Here is a 16,266-nt window from a genome sequence, read left to right on the forward strand (position 1 = left end):
AGTGTAGAGGATACAATAGAGGAAATGAATTCATCAGTCAAAGAAAACACCAAAACCCAAAAAGTCATAACACAAAATGTCCAAGAAATCTGGGACACCATGAAAAGGCCAATCCAAAGAATAATAGGGATAGAAGAAGAAGAAGAAGAAGAAGAAGAAGAAGAAGAAGAAGAAGAAGAAGAAGAAGAAGAAGAAGAAGAAAACCAACTCAAAGAACAGAAAATACATTGAAGAAAATCATGGAAGAAAACATTCCCAACTTAAAGAAGGAAATGCATATGAAGACACAAGAAGTTTATAGAACACCAAATAGACTGGACCCCCCCCCAAAAAAAAGTCCCCTCACCACATAATAATTAAACCACTAAACATACAAAATAAAGGAAGAATATTAAGAGCAGCAACGGAAAAAGCCAAGTAACTTATAAAGGAAGACCCATGACAATAATACCTGACTTCTCAATGGAGAATCTGAAAGCCAGAAGGTCCTGGACAGATGCAATTCAGGCACTAAGAGACCATGGATGCCAGCCTAGACTAATATACCCAGCAAAACATTCAGTCACCATAGGTGGAGTGAACGAGACATTCTAAGGCAAAACCATTTAAACAATACTTATCCATAAACCCAGCCCTACAGAAAGCACTAGAAGAAAAATTCCAACCTAAGGAAATCAGATACACCCACAAAAATACAGACAATAGATAATCCCACAGCAGTAAGTCCCAAAGAAGGGAAACACACACACACACACACACACACACACACACACACACACACACACACACAACCACCAAAAGATAAAGATAACAAAATTAACAATAATCACTGGTCATTATTATCCATTAATATTAATGGACTCAATTTACCTACATAAAGACACAGGCTAACAGAATAGATACAAAAACAGGATGCATCCTTCTGATGCATACAGGAAACACACCTCATCTTCAAAGACAGGCTGGGAAAACTTTTCAATCAAATGAACTTAAGAAGCAAGCTGGGGTAGCTATCCTAATATCTAACAAAATAGACTTCAAACTAAAATGAATCAAAGGAGATATAGAATGACATTACATACTCATCACAGGAAAGATCCACCCAGATGAAGTTTCAACTCTGAACATTTATGACCCAAAAACAATGGCATCCACATATGTAAAAGAAATATTAATAAAGTGTAAATTACACATTAAACCCCACACATTAATAGTGGGAGTCTTCAACACCCCACTCTCACCACTGGACAGAATTGCCCGACTGAAACTTAACACAGAAATAAAGGACCCAAAGAATGTTATGACACAAATGAACTTAATAGATATCTATAGAACATTCCACCCTAACAAAAAAGAATATACCTTCTTCTCAGCACCCCAGGGAACCTTCTCTAAAATCTACCACATACTCAGTCACAAAACAAATCTCAACAGATTTAAAAAAATAATTGGAATAGCTTCCTTTATTCTATCAGCCCACCATGGCTTAAAGTTATATTTCAACAACAAAAACTACAGAAAGACCAAAATCTCATGAAAACTGAATAATGCTCAATTGAATCACCAATGGGTCAAGGAAAAAATAAAAAAAAAATTAAAATTTCCTAGAATTCAATGAAAATGAATGTACTACATACCCAAACTTATAGAACACTATGGAAGCAGTGCTAAGAAAAAATTCATAGCAGTAAGTGCCTACATAAAAAATTTGGAGAAATTTCACACTAATGACTTAACAGCACATCTAAAAGCTCTAGAGCAAAAAGAAGTGAAGTCACCCAGAAAGAATAGATGCCAGGAAATAATCAAATTGAGAGCTGAAATAAATAAAATAGAAACAAAGAGAAAAATACAAAGAATCAATGAAAAAAGAAGTTGGTTTTTTTTTTTTTTTTTTAACATATCAGCCTCGGATTCCCTTGTCCTCACTCCTCCCACCTTCCCCCCAATACACACCCCCATTCCCACTTTCTCCAGGGCAAGGACTCCCCTGGGGATTTAGCTCAGTCTGGCAGGTTCAGTCAAGGCAGGTCCAGTCCCCTCCTCCCTTCACACAGACTGAGCAAAGTGTCTCATCATAGGCCCCAGACTCCAAAAAGCCAGTCCATGCACTAAGGAGAGGTCCCAGTCCCACTGCCTGGCGGCCTCCCAAGCAGTTCAAGCTAATCAACTGTCTCACTTGTCCAGAGTACCTGATCTAGTTCCATGGGGACTCCTCAGCTATTGCTTCATAGTTCATGTGTTTCCACTAGTTTGACTATTTGTTCCTGTGCTTTTTGCAATCATGGTCTCAACATCTCTTGCTCATACAATTCCTCCTCTCTCTCATCGATTGGACTCCCAGAGCTCCATCTGGAGTCTGGCTGTGAATCTCTGCATCTGCCTCCATCAGTCATTGGATGAGAGTTCTATCACAACAGTTAGGGTGTTCGACCATCCAATCATCAGAGTAGGTCAGTTCGGGCTTTCTCTCAACCATTGCCAGTAGTCTACTGTGGAGGTATCTTTGTGAATTTCTGTGGACCTCTCTAGCACTTTGCTTCTTCCTATTCCCATGGGGTCTTCATTTATCATGGTGTCTCTTTCCTTGTTCTCCCTCTCTGTTCTTGATCCAGGTGGAGTCTCCTGCTCCCCTAAGCTCTCTTTCCCCTGATGCTTGCCCTTCATTACCCCCACTCATGACCAGTTTGCTCATACAGATCTCATCCATTTCTCTGTCATTGGGCGGTCCCTGTGTCTTTCTTGGGGTCCTGTTTTCTAGGTAACCTCCCTGGAGTTGTAAGTAGCAGTCTAGTTATCCTTTGCTTTACATCTAGTATCCACCTATGAGTGAGTACATACCATGTTTGCCTTTGTGAGTCTGGGTTACCTCACTCTGGATTATTTTTTCTAGATCCATCCATTTGCCTGCAAACCTCATGATGTCATTGTTTTTCACTGCTGAGTAGTAGTACTCCATTGTGAATATGTACCCCATTTTATTTATCCATTCTTCAGTTGAAGGGCATCTAGGCTGTTTCGAGGTTCTGGCTATTACAAACAATGCTGCTATGAACATAACTGAGCATGTGCCCTTGTGGTATGATTGAGCATTCCTTGGGTATATACCAAAGAGTGGAATAGCTGGGTCTTGGGGGAGATTGATTCCCAATTTTCTAAGAAAGTGTCATATTGATTTTCAAAGTGGCCGTACAAGCTTGTGTTCCCACCAGCACTGGAGGAGAGTTCCCCGTGCTCCACATCCTCTCCAGCATAAGCTGTCTTCAATATTTTGATCTTAGCCATTATGATGAGTGTAAGTTGGTATCTCACAGTTGTTTTGATTTGCATTTCCCTGATGATTAGGGATGTTGAGCAATTCCTTAAATGTCTTTCAGCCATTTGAGCTTCCTCTGTTGAGAATTCTGTTTAGCTCTATAGCCCATTTCTTAATTGGACGGTTGGGCATTTTGATGTCTAATTTCTTGAGTTCTTTATATATTCTGGATATTAGCCATCTGTCAGATGTGTGGTTGGTGAAGATCTTTTCCCATTCTGCAGGCTGTTGTTTGTCTTGTTGACCGTGTCCTTTGCTCTACAAAAGCTTTTCAGTTTCAAGAGGTCTCATTGATTAATTCTTTCTCTCAGTGTCTGTGCTACTGGTGTTAGATTTAGGAAGTGCTCTCTGGTGCCAATGTGTTCAAGACTACTTCCTACTTTCTCTTCTATCAGGTTCAGAGTAACTGGACTTATGTTGAGGTCTTTGATCCACTAGGACTTAAGTTTTGTGCACAGTGACAGATATAGATTAAAAAGATAGAAAAGCCCTTATCCAAACTAACCAAAAGGCAGAAACAGAGCATACAAATTGACAAAATCAGAAATGAAAAGGAGACATAACAACAGACAATGAGGAAATACACAGAATCATCAGGTCATACTTCAAAAACCTGTACTCCACAAAATTGGAAAATCTGAAAGAAATGGACAATTTTCTGGATAGGTATCACATACCAAAGTTAAATCAAGACCAGATGAACAATTAAATAGACCAGTAACCCCTAAGGAAATAGAAGCAGCCATTAAAAGTCTCCCAACCAAAAATGGCCCAGGACCAAATTGTTTCAATGCAGAATTTTACCAGATTTTCAAAGAAAAACTAATACCAATACTCTTTAAATTGTTCCACACAATAGAAACAGAAGGAATATTGCCAAACTCCTTTTATGAGGCTACAGTTACTCTGATTCCAAAACCATAGAAAGACTCAATAAAGAAAGAGAATTAAAGACCAACCTCTCTCATGATCATTGATGCAAAAATACTCCATAAAATATTGGCAAACTGAATTGAAGAAAACATCAAAAAAATTATCCACCATGATCAAGTAGGCTTCATCGCAGATATGCAAGTATGGTTCAACATATACAAATCTGTCAATGTAATATACCATATAAACAAACTGAAAGAAAAAAAACACATAATTATCTCATTAGATGCTGAAAAAGCATTTGACAAAATCCAACACCCCTTCATCATAAAGGTCTTGGAGAGATCAGGAGTAAAAGGAACATACATAAACATAATAAAGGCAATTTACAGCAAGCCAACAGCCAACATCATATTAAATGGAGAGAAAATCAAAGCGATTCCAATAAAATCAGGGACAAGACAATGCTGTCTGCTCTCCCCCTATTTATTCAATATAGTACTTGAAGTTCTAGCTAGAGCAATAAGACAACAAAAGGAGATCAAGGGGATACAAATTGGAAAGGAAGAAGTCAAACTTTCAATATTTGCAGATGATATAAAAGTATACATTAGTGACCCCAAAAATTCTACCAGGCAGCTCCTATAGCTGATAAACCGTGCTGTGGATATTGCTCTGTATGAATCAAATGTTGATTGGCCAGTAGCCAGGCAAGAAGTATAGGTGGGACAAGCAGAGAAGAGAATTCTGGGAACGGGGGGCTGAGTCAGAGATGCTGCCAACCACTGCCGCCATAACAAGCGAGATGTAAGGTACCAGTAAACCACAAGCCATGTTGCAACTTATAGACTAATAGAAATGGGTTAATTTAAGATAGGATAACTAGATAACAAGAAGCCTGCCATGACCACACAGTTTGTAAGCAATATAAGTCTTTGTGTGTTTACTTTGTTGGGTCTGAGCGGCCGCTGGACTGGCTGGTGAGAGAGACTTGTCCTGACCATGGGTCAGGCAGGACTGAAGAAAACTTCAGCTACAAAACCCCTTCAATAATGCAGTTGGATACAAGATTAACTCAAGAAAATCAGTAGCCCTCCTACATACAAATGATAAACAGTCTGAGAAAAAAATCGGAAAAACATCACCCTTTACAATAGCCACAAATAATATAAAAATCCTTGGGGTAACTCTAACTAAGCAAGTGAAGGACCTGTATGATATGAACTTCAAGTCTCTGAAGAAAGAAATTGAAGAAGATATCAGAAAATGGAAAGATCTCCTATGATCGTGGATAGGTAGGATTAACATAGTAAAAATGATGATCTTGCCCAAATCAATCTACAGATTCAATGCAATCCCCCATCAAAATCCCAACACAATTCTCCACAGACTTGGAAAGAATAATACTCAACTACATTTGTAAAAACAGAAAACCCAGAATAGCTACAAGAATCCTGTACAATAAAGCCACCTCTGGAGGCATCACCATCCCTGTCTTCAAGCTCTACTATAGAGCCATAATAATAAAAACAGCTTGGTATTGACATAAAAACCAACATGTAGACTAACAGAGTTGAATTGAAGACCCTGACATTAACCCAGACAGCTATGAACACCTGATTTTTGACACAGAAGCCAAAACTGTACTATGGGAAAAAGAAAAAAAAAATTAACAAATGGTGCTGGCATACTCGGACTTTAACAAGTAGAAGATTGCAAATGGATCTATATCTATCACTATGCACAAAACTCAAGTCCAAGTGGATCAAAGACCTCAACATAAAACCACTTGCACTGAACCTGATAGAAGAGAAAGTAGGAAGTAGTCTTGAACACATTAGCACAGGAGACTACTTTCAAAATATAACACCTATACCTCAGACACTGAGAGCAAAAATTAATAAATGGGACCTCCTGAAACTGAGAAGCTTCTGTAAGGCAAAGGACACAGTAAATAAGACAAAACAACAGCCTACAGAATGGGAAAAGATTTTCACCAACCCCACATCTGACAGAGAGTTAATCTCAAAATGTGTAAAGAACTCAAGAAATTAGACATCAAAATAATGAACAATCCAATTAATAAATGGGCTTTAGAGCTAAACAGAGAATTCTTAAAAGAAGAATCTCAAAGGGCCAAAAGACATTTAAGGAATTAGTCAACATCCTTAGTCAGTGGGAAAATGCAAATCAAAATGACTCTGAGATACCATCTTACACCTGTCTGAATGACTAAGATCAAAAACACTGAAGACAGCTTATGTTGGAGCATATGTGGAACAAGAGGAACTCTCCTCCACTGTTGGTGGGAATGCAAACTTATACAGCTACTTTGGAAATCAGTACGGCAGTTTCTCAGAAAACTGGGAATCATATCTTCCTCAGGACCCAGCTATACCATTCTTGGGCATATATCCAAGGAATGCTCAATCATACCACAAGGGCACATGCTTAGTTATGTTCAAAGTAGCATTATTGGTAATAGCCAGAAGCTGGAAATAACCTAGATGCCCTTTAAATGAAGAATGGATTAAGAAAATGTGGTACATATACACAGTGTTTTTCTCAGCCGAGAAAAACAATGACATCATAAAATTTGCTGGCAAATGGATAGAACTAGAAAATATCATCCTGAGTGAGGTAACCCATACTTAGAAGGACAAACGTAGTATGTACTCACTCATAGGTGGATACTAGATATAAAGCAAAGAATAACCAGACAATAACCCACAACTCCAAAGAAGTTAGCTAACAAGGAAGACCCAAAGAGGGACACATGGATCACCCAGGAAGGGGAAATAGATGAGATCTCCATGGGTGGTCCATGGAGGGTAGAGAATATAAGGGAACGGAATGGTTGAGCTGGAACAGGTATGGAGTGGGAAAACAGTGAAAGAGATACCATGATAGAGGGAGATATCATGGGGATAGAGAAACCTGGTGCTAAGGAAGTTGCCAGGAATCCCTAAGGATGACCCCAACTTGGATTACTAGAAACAGTGGAGAGGGTGCCTGAACTGAACTGGCTTACCACAATGACCAGATCAGTGAATACCCTAACTGTCATCACAGAGCTTTTCTCCAATGACTGATGGAAGCATATGCAGAGATACACAGCCAAACACAAGGCAGAGCTCCAAAAGTCCAGTCAAAGATAAAGAAGAGGGAATATGAGCAAGTGCATCAAGATCATAATGGGGAAACTTGCAGAGATGACCAAACCAAACTAGTGGGTACTCATGAAAGTTGAATCAACAGCTGTAGAGCCTGCATGGGGCTGAGCTAAGCCCTGTTCATGAGACAGTTGTGTAGCCTGATCTGCTTGGAAGGCCCCCTGGGAGTAGGATCAGAATCCAACCCTGGTGCATGAGAGGGCTTTATGGAGCCAACTACCTATGATGGGACACCTGTTGTAGCCTTGAGGCAGGGGGAGGGTTTTGGACCTGCCTCTACTGGATGTGCCTCTCTATGAGATGCCTTCCTTCTTGTGGTGAGGGGTGGGGGGTGGGTTGGGAAGGGAAGGCTGGGTGAACAGGAGGAGGAAAAGGGGGAATCTTTGATTGGTGTGTAAAATGAAATGAACAAGTTTCTTAATAAAAATAAGAAGTTTGTGGATGATGAAAACAATCAACGTCTTCTGGAATTACCAAGACCATTACAATCAATAACCAGTTGTGCTTGCTTGCACAAATTCATGCAAATAGCATTTTACCCCGGAGGAAAAGTAGGCTCAGGAGCCCACTTCATATCTGAAGAACAATTGATAGTTGCTGGTTTCTAGGAAAAGGAGAGTCGATTTTCATTAAGGGTTTGGCCCCTGGTAGGTTGACTATGATCAAGAAGATTGGTCCATACCTGTGAGGATGTGGACAGCACAAATTATAGTAGTTTGTTCTTAGATGTAATAGAAATGTGGAAAACAATGCAAAAAATCAATAAAAGAGTTGTTTCTTCGAAACTATTATGAAAGATTGATAAACCCTTAGCCAAACCTGCTAAAAGTAAAAGAAAGAAGACTCGAATTAAATAAGTTATTAAAAGAGAGATTATAATAGATACCAACAAAGTTCATAAAACTTTATTAGGAGACACCATAAAACATAAACCAATAAATTGGAAAACCTAAAAAGATATAAAAATCAATCATATAGGCTAAATTCTAAAAAACAATGAAATTGAAATGAAGATAGATGCAAAAATTATCAAAAGACACGTTCAAACTGAATATAAGACACCTAAAACTGTTAATACACCATGACCAATTTGGCTTTCTTTCAGAAATACAGGGATAATTCAGTACACACAAATCAATAAATACTGCACAAGATTGACTAAAGTAAAGAAATCACAAGATCACCTAAATAGGTACAAGAAGGACCTTTGGGGAAAAAGTCAATATTCCTTTATGCAAAATATCCTGAAGAGACAGGAGATAGAAGAAACCCATTTCAGTACAATAAAAGCTATATACAACAGAATCATATAAAATGTAGAAAAATATAACACATTTCTGGTAAAATAATAAATAACACGAGAGTGTACATTTTCACCACTCCTATTCAGTACTGAAGGAAGGCTTTCCTATGAAAAAAATTCAAAAGCTAATATAAAATATGGAGAGTAGTGACAGTATCCTTATTGGCAGATGATATGGTTCTGTATAAATGATATATTAAAGGTCCCATTAGAAATTTTTTATACATAATTGCATTTAATAAAGCAAGGAAATATACTATTAACAGTAAAAAAAATTAGGGGACTTCCTATGTGCCAATAACTAACATACTGAGAAAGTAATGAAAGACAATTGCATTTCAAATTTCATTTAAAACAAAATGAATTAACTTAGAATAAACCTATTAAATGAAGCTAAACACCTTAACAATGAAAACTTTCAAACACTCAAGGAAGAGTCTGAAGATACTCAAAGATAAAAACTTCTGATGTTTGTGTAATGGAAGAATCAATACTGTGGAACAGCTACCTTCCATAAAGAAATCTAAAATATAATGCAATTCCTATCAAAATTCCAATGCCATTCTTCAAAGAAATGGGAGAAAAAAAAATTTAAATTTTCTAGAAACACAAATGCTTCCTGAACTGAAACATAAACTAGATAAATTACTATACCTAACAATGTAAATCACAGAACCATTTTAAATATCACCAATATGGTCATTACCAGGAAAAAAACATAAATATGGAACAACGGAACAAAATAGAATATACACAAATATGATTACACAGATAAAGCAACCATTGTTTTGACAAAATTTACAAAAATATTCACTAGAGAAAAATCATAAAACAAATGGTTTGAGGAAAACTTGTGGTGATATTTTATTTGTGCTGAAATGTGATATTTTATTTGTATGTTAATAAAGTTTGCCTGGAGATTAGAGGTCATAGCGAGCCAGGGAACAGAAGCCAGGCGGTGGTAGCCCATGCCCTTAATCTGATCACATGGCAGGCAGAGTCTCTGTGTGGTCAAGGACAGAGCCAAGCATGCTGACCCATGCCTTTAATCCAAGTACCAACCATAGAGACCTGCAGGTCTGTATAGACAGGCCATGACAAGGAAGTCATGTGGCGGGGCTTAGAGCCAATGAGAAGGCAGAACAGGAAGGCAATAAAAGTGCAGGTCATACAGAAAGAACTCTCTCCCTCTCTGGGCAAGCTACTGTGTGGTGGTAAGCTAAGGCAAGTCATGGCTATTTGCTATTTCTCTGATCTCTTCGGCTATTGCCCCTGTATTTAGCTCTGTGTTTTTTTATTTAATAATACTGTTTAGAAATTCGTCTACAAAAACTGGTTATGTACCTGTGGGAGAATAAATCTAGGCCCTTATCTCCTAGCTTATAAAACAAACAAAAAAACCTCTGAAAACCTTCAAAGGGTTCAAAAGCCTCAGTGTACAATCTGAAATTGAAACCTCCAGAGGAAAAACAATTCATGATATAAGAATGTGTAAGAATAAATAGAGACTCTCTAAATAAGAATTTAGTCACGTGGAAAATAGGCAAATAATTGACAAATAGGATTTATGAAATTAAAATGTTTGTGTACAATAAAGGAGATTGTTAAATAAAGGAAGAGTAAATTACCAGGGTGGGAGAAAAATGTTTGACATCCACAATTTCAGCAAAGGATTACTGTAAACAAAATACAAACAGCTCAGGAAAGCAACTGCAAATAAAACACCGTGGTCAACAAAATGGACAAGGAAATAGAACAGAAAATGTTCATAGTTAGTATAAATGGCCAATAAGTATTTTAGAAAGTGGACAACATTGCTGACCATCACAGAAATGCAAATCAAAACTACTTTAAAATTCTGTCTTGCCCTTGTCAGAATGGCTGTCATCAAAAAGGGGGGAAAAATCAGGTGACAACAAACACTGGCAAGAATGTGGAGAAAGAGAACTCATGATGGTTGTTCACTGCTTCTGACAGTGTCAACTGGTACAGCTACTGTGGAAAATCAAAGTATAAATTATTTAAAATCTAAAAATAGAATTGCACTACTACTCATCAGTATCACTACTGAGTAATTTGCAAATACTCATATCTTCCTACAGAGATGCCCAAATATCCATGTCCATTGCTCTTCTGTTGTTGATTGTTTTGACTCTTTGCTCTTTGGCTCTTTTGTGGGGGGGCCACCACTCAGCTATCAAATGAATACACACAGAGACTTATTCTTACTTATAAATGCCTGACCTTTTCTTGGCTTATTTCTATCCATCTTTTCTTAACTTAAATTATCCCATCTACCATTAGCCTCTGGGCTTTTCCTTTTCTTACTTCTGTAATCATATTTTCACACTTACTCATGGCTGGCTGGGTGTCTGGCCCCTTTTTTCTCACTCCTTGATCTCTTTTGCTTCTTCCAGATCTCTCCTATTCATTCTCTCTGCCTGCCAGCCTTGCCTATCCCTTCTCTTATCTTGCTATTGACTGTTCAATGCTTTATTAGACCAGTCAAGTATTTTAGACAGGCAAAGTAACACAGCTTCACAGAGTTAAACAAATGCAGCATAAAAGAATGCAACACATCTTTGAATCATTAAACAAACGTTCCACAGCATAAACCAATGTAACACATCTTAAAATAATATTCTACAACACTCTTCTAATCAAAGTAACAAGAAGATGCAATCAGCTTACATGCCCATCAATATATGAAGGGAAATGTGATTCATATATACAGTAAAATTTTATACAATTGTAAAGAAAAAGGACATCATAAAATTTGTAGGTCAGTGGATAGAACTTGAAAATATTTTACTACATGAGTAAACCCAGGTTCAAGAATGTTCTCTTTCATAAGTGTATTCTAGCTTCAAAGTTCTCAATTTTTTGTTTTTAAATTGTAGAGAATCTTTAAGTTGTAGAGTCTTGAAATGCAATAAAATTAGAAATTTGCCACAAAGGGATGGTATTAAGAGAGGGGGTAGAACACATGTGATAGGAAACTAGAGGGAGAGAACGCTGAGGGTGAAAAAGCTTGTAAAGGAGATAGGGGCAAATGTTCAGGACAAGAGGGACTAAGTAAGTTAAATAAAACTAAAGACACACAAAAAGAACCTTCTGAAGACCTATTCAATCCTAAGCTATTAAAATAATATTCAATTTTTTAAAAAATTATAACAGAAGTACACTACATGTGTGCATAATGAATGCTCTTCTCAGAAGCCATAATCTATTCATGTGTATAATACCTCTCTCTGAGTCTTTAAGTGAAGGGAGACCTCAGAGGAACACAAAACAATATAAATGAGTGTCATTGCTTCTAAGCGTCCACCAGAACCAGAAGGTGAGAACCTGTTATTGATGACACACATTTTTATTGTAGCATGTTAAATCAATGAAGTTGGAACTGTACTGGAAACAGTCTGATGGCTTGCTTGCTTTTGTGGTATCAGAGAAGGCTGTGAATGTTGCTGGGAAACAAAGGATATTGACAGACTTACCCAGTTATAGATGCTGCATGCCATAGTAACAACATGTCAGGAAATACGTGCCCACTGTGCATTAGTGGAAGATGCCTATTATAGGGGTAACCAACCACTTTCTGACTAGATTTGAGTTCTGCTTCATTGGAAAGAAATCATGCCCGACACTGTACACTTGTTCAGAGGCCAGGGTTCCTTGGAAGATGGCTACTGATATTTTGCTAAACAGATATGTTATCTAATGGCCAATGGAATATTTATGTTTATACCCACATATCACTTCTTTCAGTCTTAATAAAAGGACTATATTTATAGCCTAGGCAGGAAATACAGAAACTCACAACCAGTCTAAGTTATGAGATCATGTGATTGTTTGACTATTTTGTCCTAAAGAGAGCAGCTATATTACTTACTATCAAGAATCAAGGTACATGATGTCAGAGAAGACAAAAAGAATACAAAGACATAGGATTGAAGAGCAGAGTGAAAACTATCTTTGCACATGGCATAGCTATTTACTCATGAAACCATAGTAGCTGTGACTGTTTATACAAGACTTGAACAAGACTACACCTTTCAATAATCCTTCATGGAAGAAAGAGCCCAGTGAGACTCCACTTACCTGTGAGGAGCTGGACCAAGTAACAGTTTCTGGGGGAGTTATAGCCACTGAAATGTTTCCATGCTCAAATAAGTAAACAGCTCATGAAAGCAACACTAATTAAATGCAGTGGGTCACACACACAACAAATAAAAAAATATTAAAGATATGAAGTTAGAAAAGTGATCTGTACAGAAGAAGGGGTTGGTTTCCACAGTAGCAGAAATAGGATAAGAGAAGATAATGGGATGAAAATAAAAAAAGTGCTGTGTGTCTGTGTGTGAAATTATGAAACAAAATCTCTTTTGAAAGTTTCTCAATATCAAATTAAATTCCTACTAATAGCATCAAATCATTTTTGTAATTATCTTTTATTTTTTAAGATTATAATTACATAATCTTTCCATCATTTTATTTTCTTCAAACCCTTTCATGTACCTTTCCTTAGTCTTTTCCAAATTCATGGCCTCTTTCTTCCTTTTTTGTGTGTGTGTGTGTGTGTGTGTGTGTTGTGTGTGTGTGTTCCTTAATATATAAATTCAACCTTCTCAGTCTTAATAGCATTACTTGGTCTTAAGACCCAGTTCCCAAGAGATAAATCATCCCAGAGCTAGTAAAGCCATGGATTTCAGAGGAGGACCCACAAATACCACTTTACTAAACAAACACAATCCTTAATTGCATTCTAAAACATTTCCTTATACTCACAGATAAGTGTAGCACTCTGAATATTTGTCCTTATACTCACAGATATGTACGGTGTTCCCCCTATTTCAAACAAACTTCTCTTTGCAACAAAGACCATTACAGAAAACCACAACCAATCAAAATTGAGAGTTGTGGAGCTCAATTCCAAAGGATAAATCTACAGTGAAACTCCCAACCTAAGGCACAGAAATTGGGGCAGAACAGATTTTACGAGCAAGAGGATTAGGGAGTTTGCTGTCAGATTGTGTCCACTATGAATGTCAAAAGCTACCCACATAAAGTCTCACCAATGTGACTGCATAAACATGAGTTAATCAAGGACAACAACAATAGATATGATAACATGGATTTTGTGGGTTGGTGGTCTCAACCCTACACAAAGTACTACAGACAATTAAGAGATACTGAGAGTAGAAGAAATATACTAATCCAGGAAAGAGCATACCAATTTCGAGTTGCTCAGCCATGAAACAAAACTATTTTTTAATGAGGTTGGATAAACAGGAAATAATAGCAATTGAAAAAATATTATAATCTAATCACCTAGAAATAAACGTAGAAAATATAGATTTGAGTGTTTCAATCTGAGAATCCATAGAAGGCAGGAAACTTATAAGGGTTCATATTACAAGAGGAGTGCTGTATAAAATGCAGGTGTTATAAAAGGGTACTGGAACAAGCAGGGTTAACTGGCATAGGGAATAGGAGGACAGGGTGGAACAGTGCATATGGGGAACGAATAATTAACACTGTAGACCTTTGAAAGTACAATATGAAATTACTATTAAAGAAACTCCCTAATATCTAATAGGGATACATACATATACATAAAAGGAGTCTAAATGGAGTTGTCCTACAATGAAAGATAACGATTCAGGCATACACCACGGGCTAGCAGATTAAAAAGCTAGGCACTGTCCACCTCTTTTTGAGTTATTGGTGAGGTTCTATGATTCCCACAAGCACTGTGGCTATTTATATTATTGCTACCCTACAGAACTTGGTGATTAGATCATATTATTAAACTGGAAGCCAGATCCTGACTGGCTAACTTTCCTAGCATTTAAAGTTGCAAAGACTGCTAAGAGAGAAAAAGGGTAATCAACAGTCTTATTAGGCTGAATACCCTGCCCATTACATTAGTGACTGATCTGACAAGACAAAGTCACTGGTACAATCATGTCATGACGTCACATCAGCAGTCAACCACTGTCCGGTTTGATTTAAAGCCTGTTCCACAAGGTAGACCTCACCTAGTACTGCTAATTGGACAAAACATTCCTTGCTGACTGCCATAGGCCTTAAGGAAGAATCCATTGCTGCTATTACATTAAATGAATATATTAGTAAACTGATCCCTAAGTTCTTATTTTCATATCCACAGATAAGTGAATCTGTCACCTTCATGAGGGAATCTTCATGTTATAGTAGATATTGACTAATACATAGACCCCTAACTGTTCAACCTGTAGAGAAACGGAGACTTTAGTTCTCGACACTAAATGAGACATTTATGTGACACCTCTCACTGTTGAATTCTCAAGGATAATTGCAGAAGGGCCTGAAATACTGTAAAAGCCAGAATTAATTGATGTTTGTACCAATGATGTTTGTGGACAAAAAAGAGCTACTGGACACTTGAACTCATAGCATCTGTGACAGCATACTCAAGACCTTCACAAAATCAGCCTAGTCAAAATCCCAGAATGAATGAGAGAGTTACTCACAATTTTCTACTTTAGTTTAAACTTTTTTTTTTTTGTAATTATCTTAACAATAGTTAAAATTAACAGATGCTGGATTTTCTTTAATTATTAGGAATGCTATATTTTTTCTTTATATTATTGAAGTGGGCTATGTTTTTAAATGTTTGAATATTAAAATGCATTCCTTACTATAGCAAATCTAATCATCTCCACGGTTTTTATATTTTTAAATTTTATGTGCAATATTATCTTCTGAAATTTATGAATCAAATGAATTTGTACAGCTATGCATTTAAGAGGAATTCAACTATAATTATCTTTTCTTGTAATTTCTTCCACTGATTTCTATATTAACAAGCTTTGGTAGAATCATTAAATAGCTGCATCTGGGAAAGAGAAGCATTGCTCTTTCATTCCTAGATGCACTAGTATATAACTCACCTTTACTTCCTTCTTCAATTCTTTGGAGGTTTTTCTAAGGGAACCTCTGGATCTAAATCTTTTATTTGTACATGGTAAAAAGTTACTTGGTTTAGTTTATTTGTAAAAGAATTATGAAGATTCCAAATCTCATGTTTTCTTATGTCAGTTTTGGAAAACACAATTTTTCAAGAATTTTTTTTCTGCTGTTTCACCTATGTTATCAAATGTATGGATAAAGTTACATCAAAGCTTCTGCTTCTTTTTTAAAATATTTTTGTTAATTTTTTTTAAAGTATGTACAGTTTGCTTTGATCATTTTTAACTCCTCTCCTAATGCATTGCAGACTTATCTCATCTCTCTCTGTGTTGTCTGCTTTATTTTTGAACTATTGAGTCCAATTTGAGATGGCTAAAATCTCTTGGATATGGGGGCAACCATTGGAGCATGGTAGACCTACCAGAGGTCACATCCTGAAAGAAAAATGGCTTCCCTTCTCTCAGCACCTTTCAACATGTCTTTAGTTAGAGGTAGATCTTCATGGGTACTGTTCTCTATGGTCGAATTCTGTCAGAACTTGTGCATGCTGTCTGTGAGTTTACATATACGATTGCTCTGTTATGTCCAGAAAACACTGCTTTCTTGTAGTCTACTACCATGTATAGCTCTTAAAATCTTTCTTTCAC

Source organism: Peromyscus leucopus, chromosome 14, assembly GCF_004664715.2.
Source record: "Peromyscus leucopus breed LL Stock chromosome 14, UCI_PerLeu_2.1, whole genome shotgun sequence".
Classification (NCBI taxonomy): Eukaryota; Metazoa; Chordata; class Mammalia; order Rodentia; family Cricetidae; genus Peromyscus; species Peromyscus leucopus.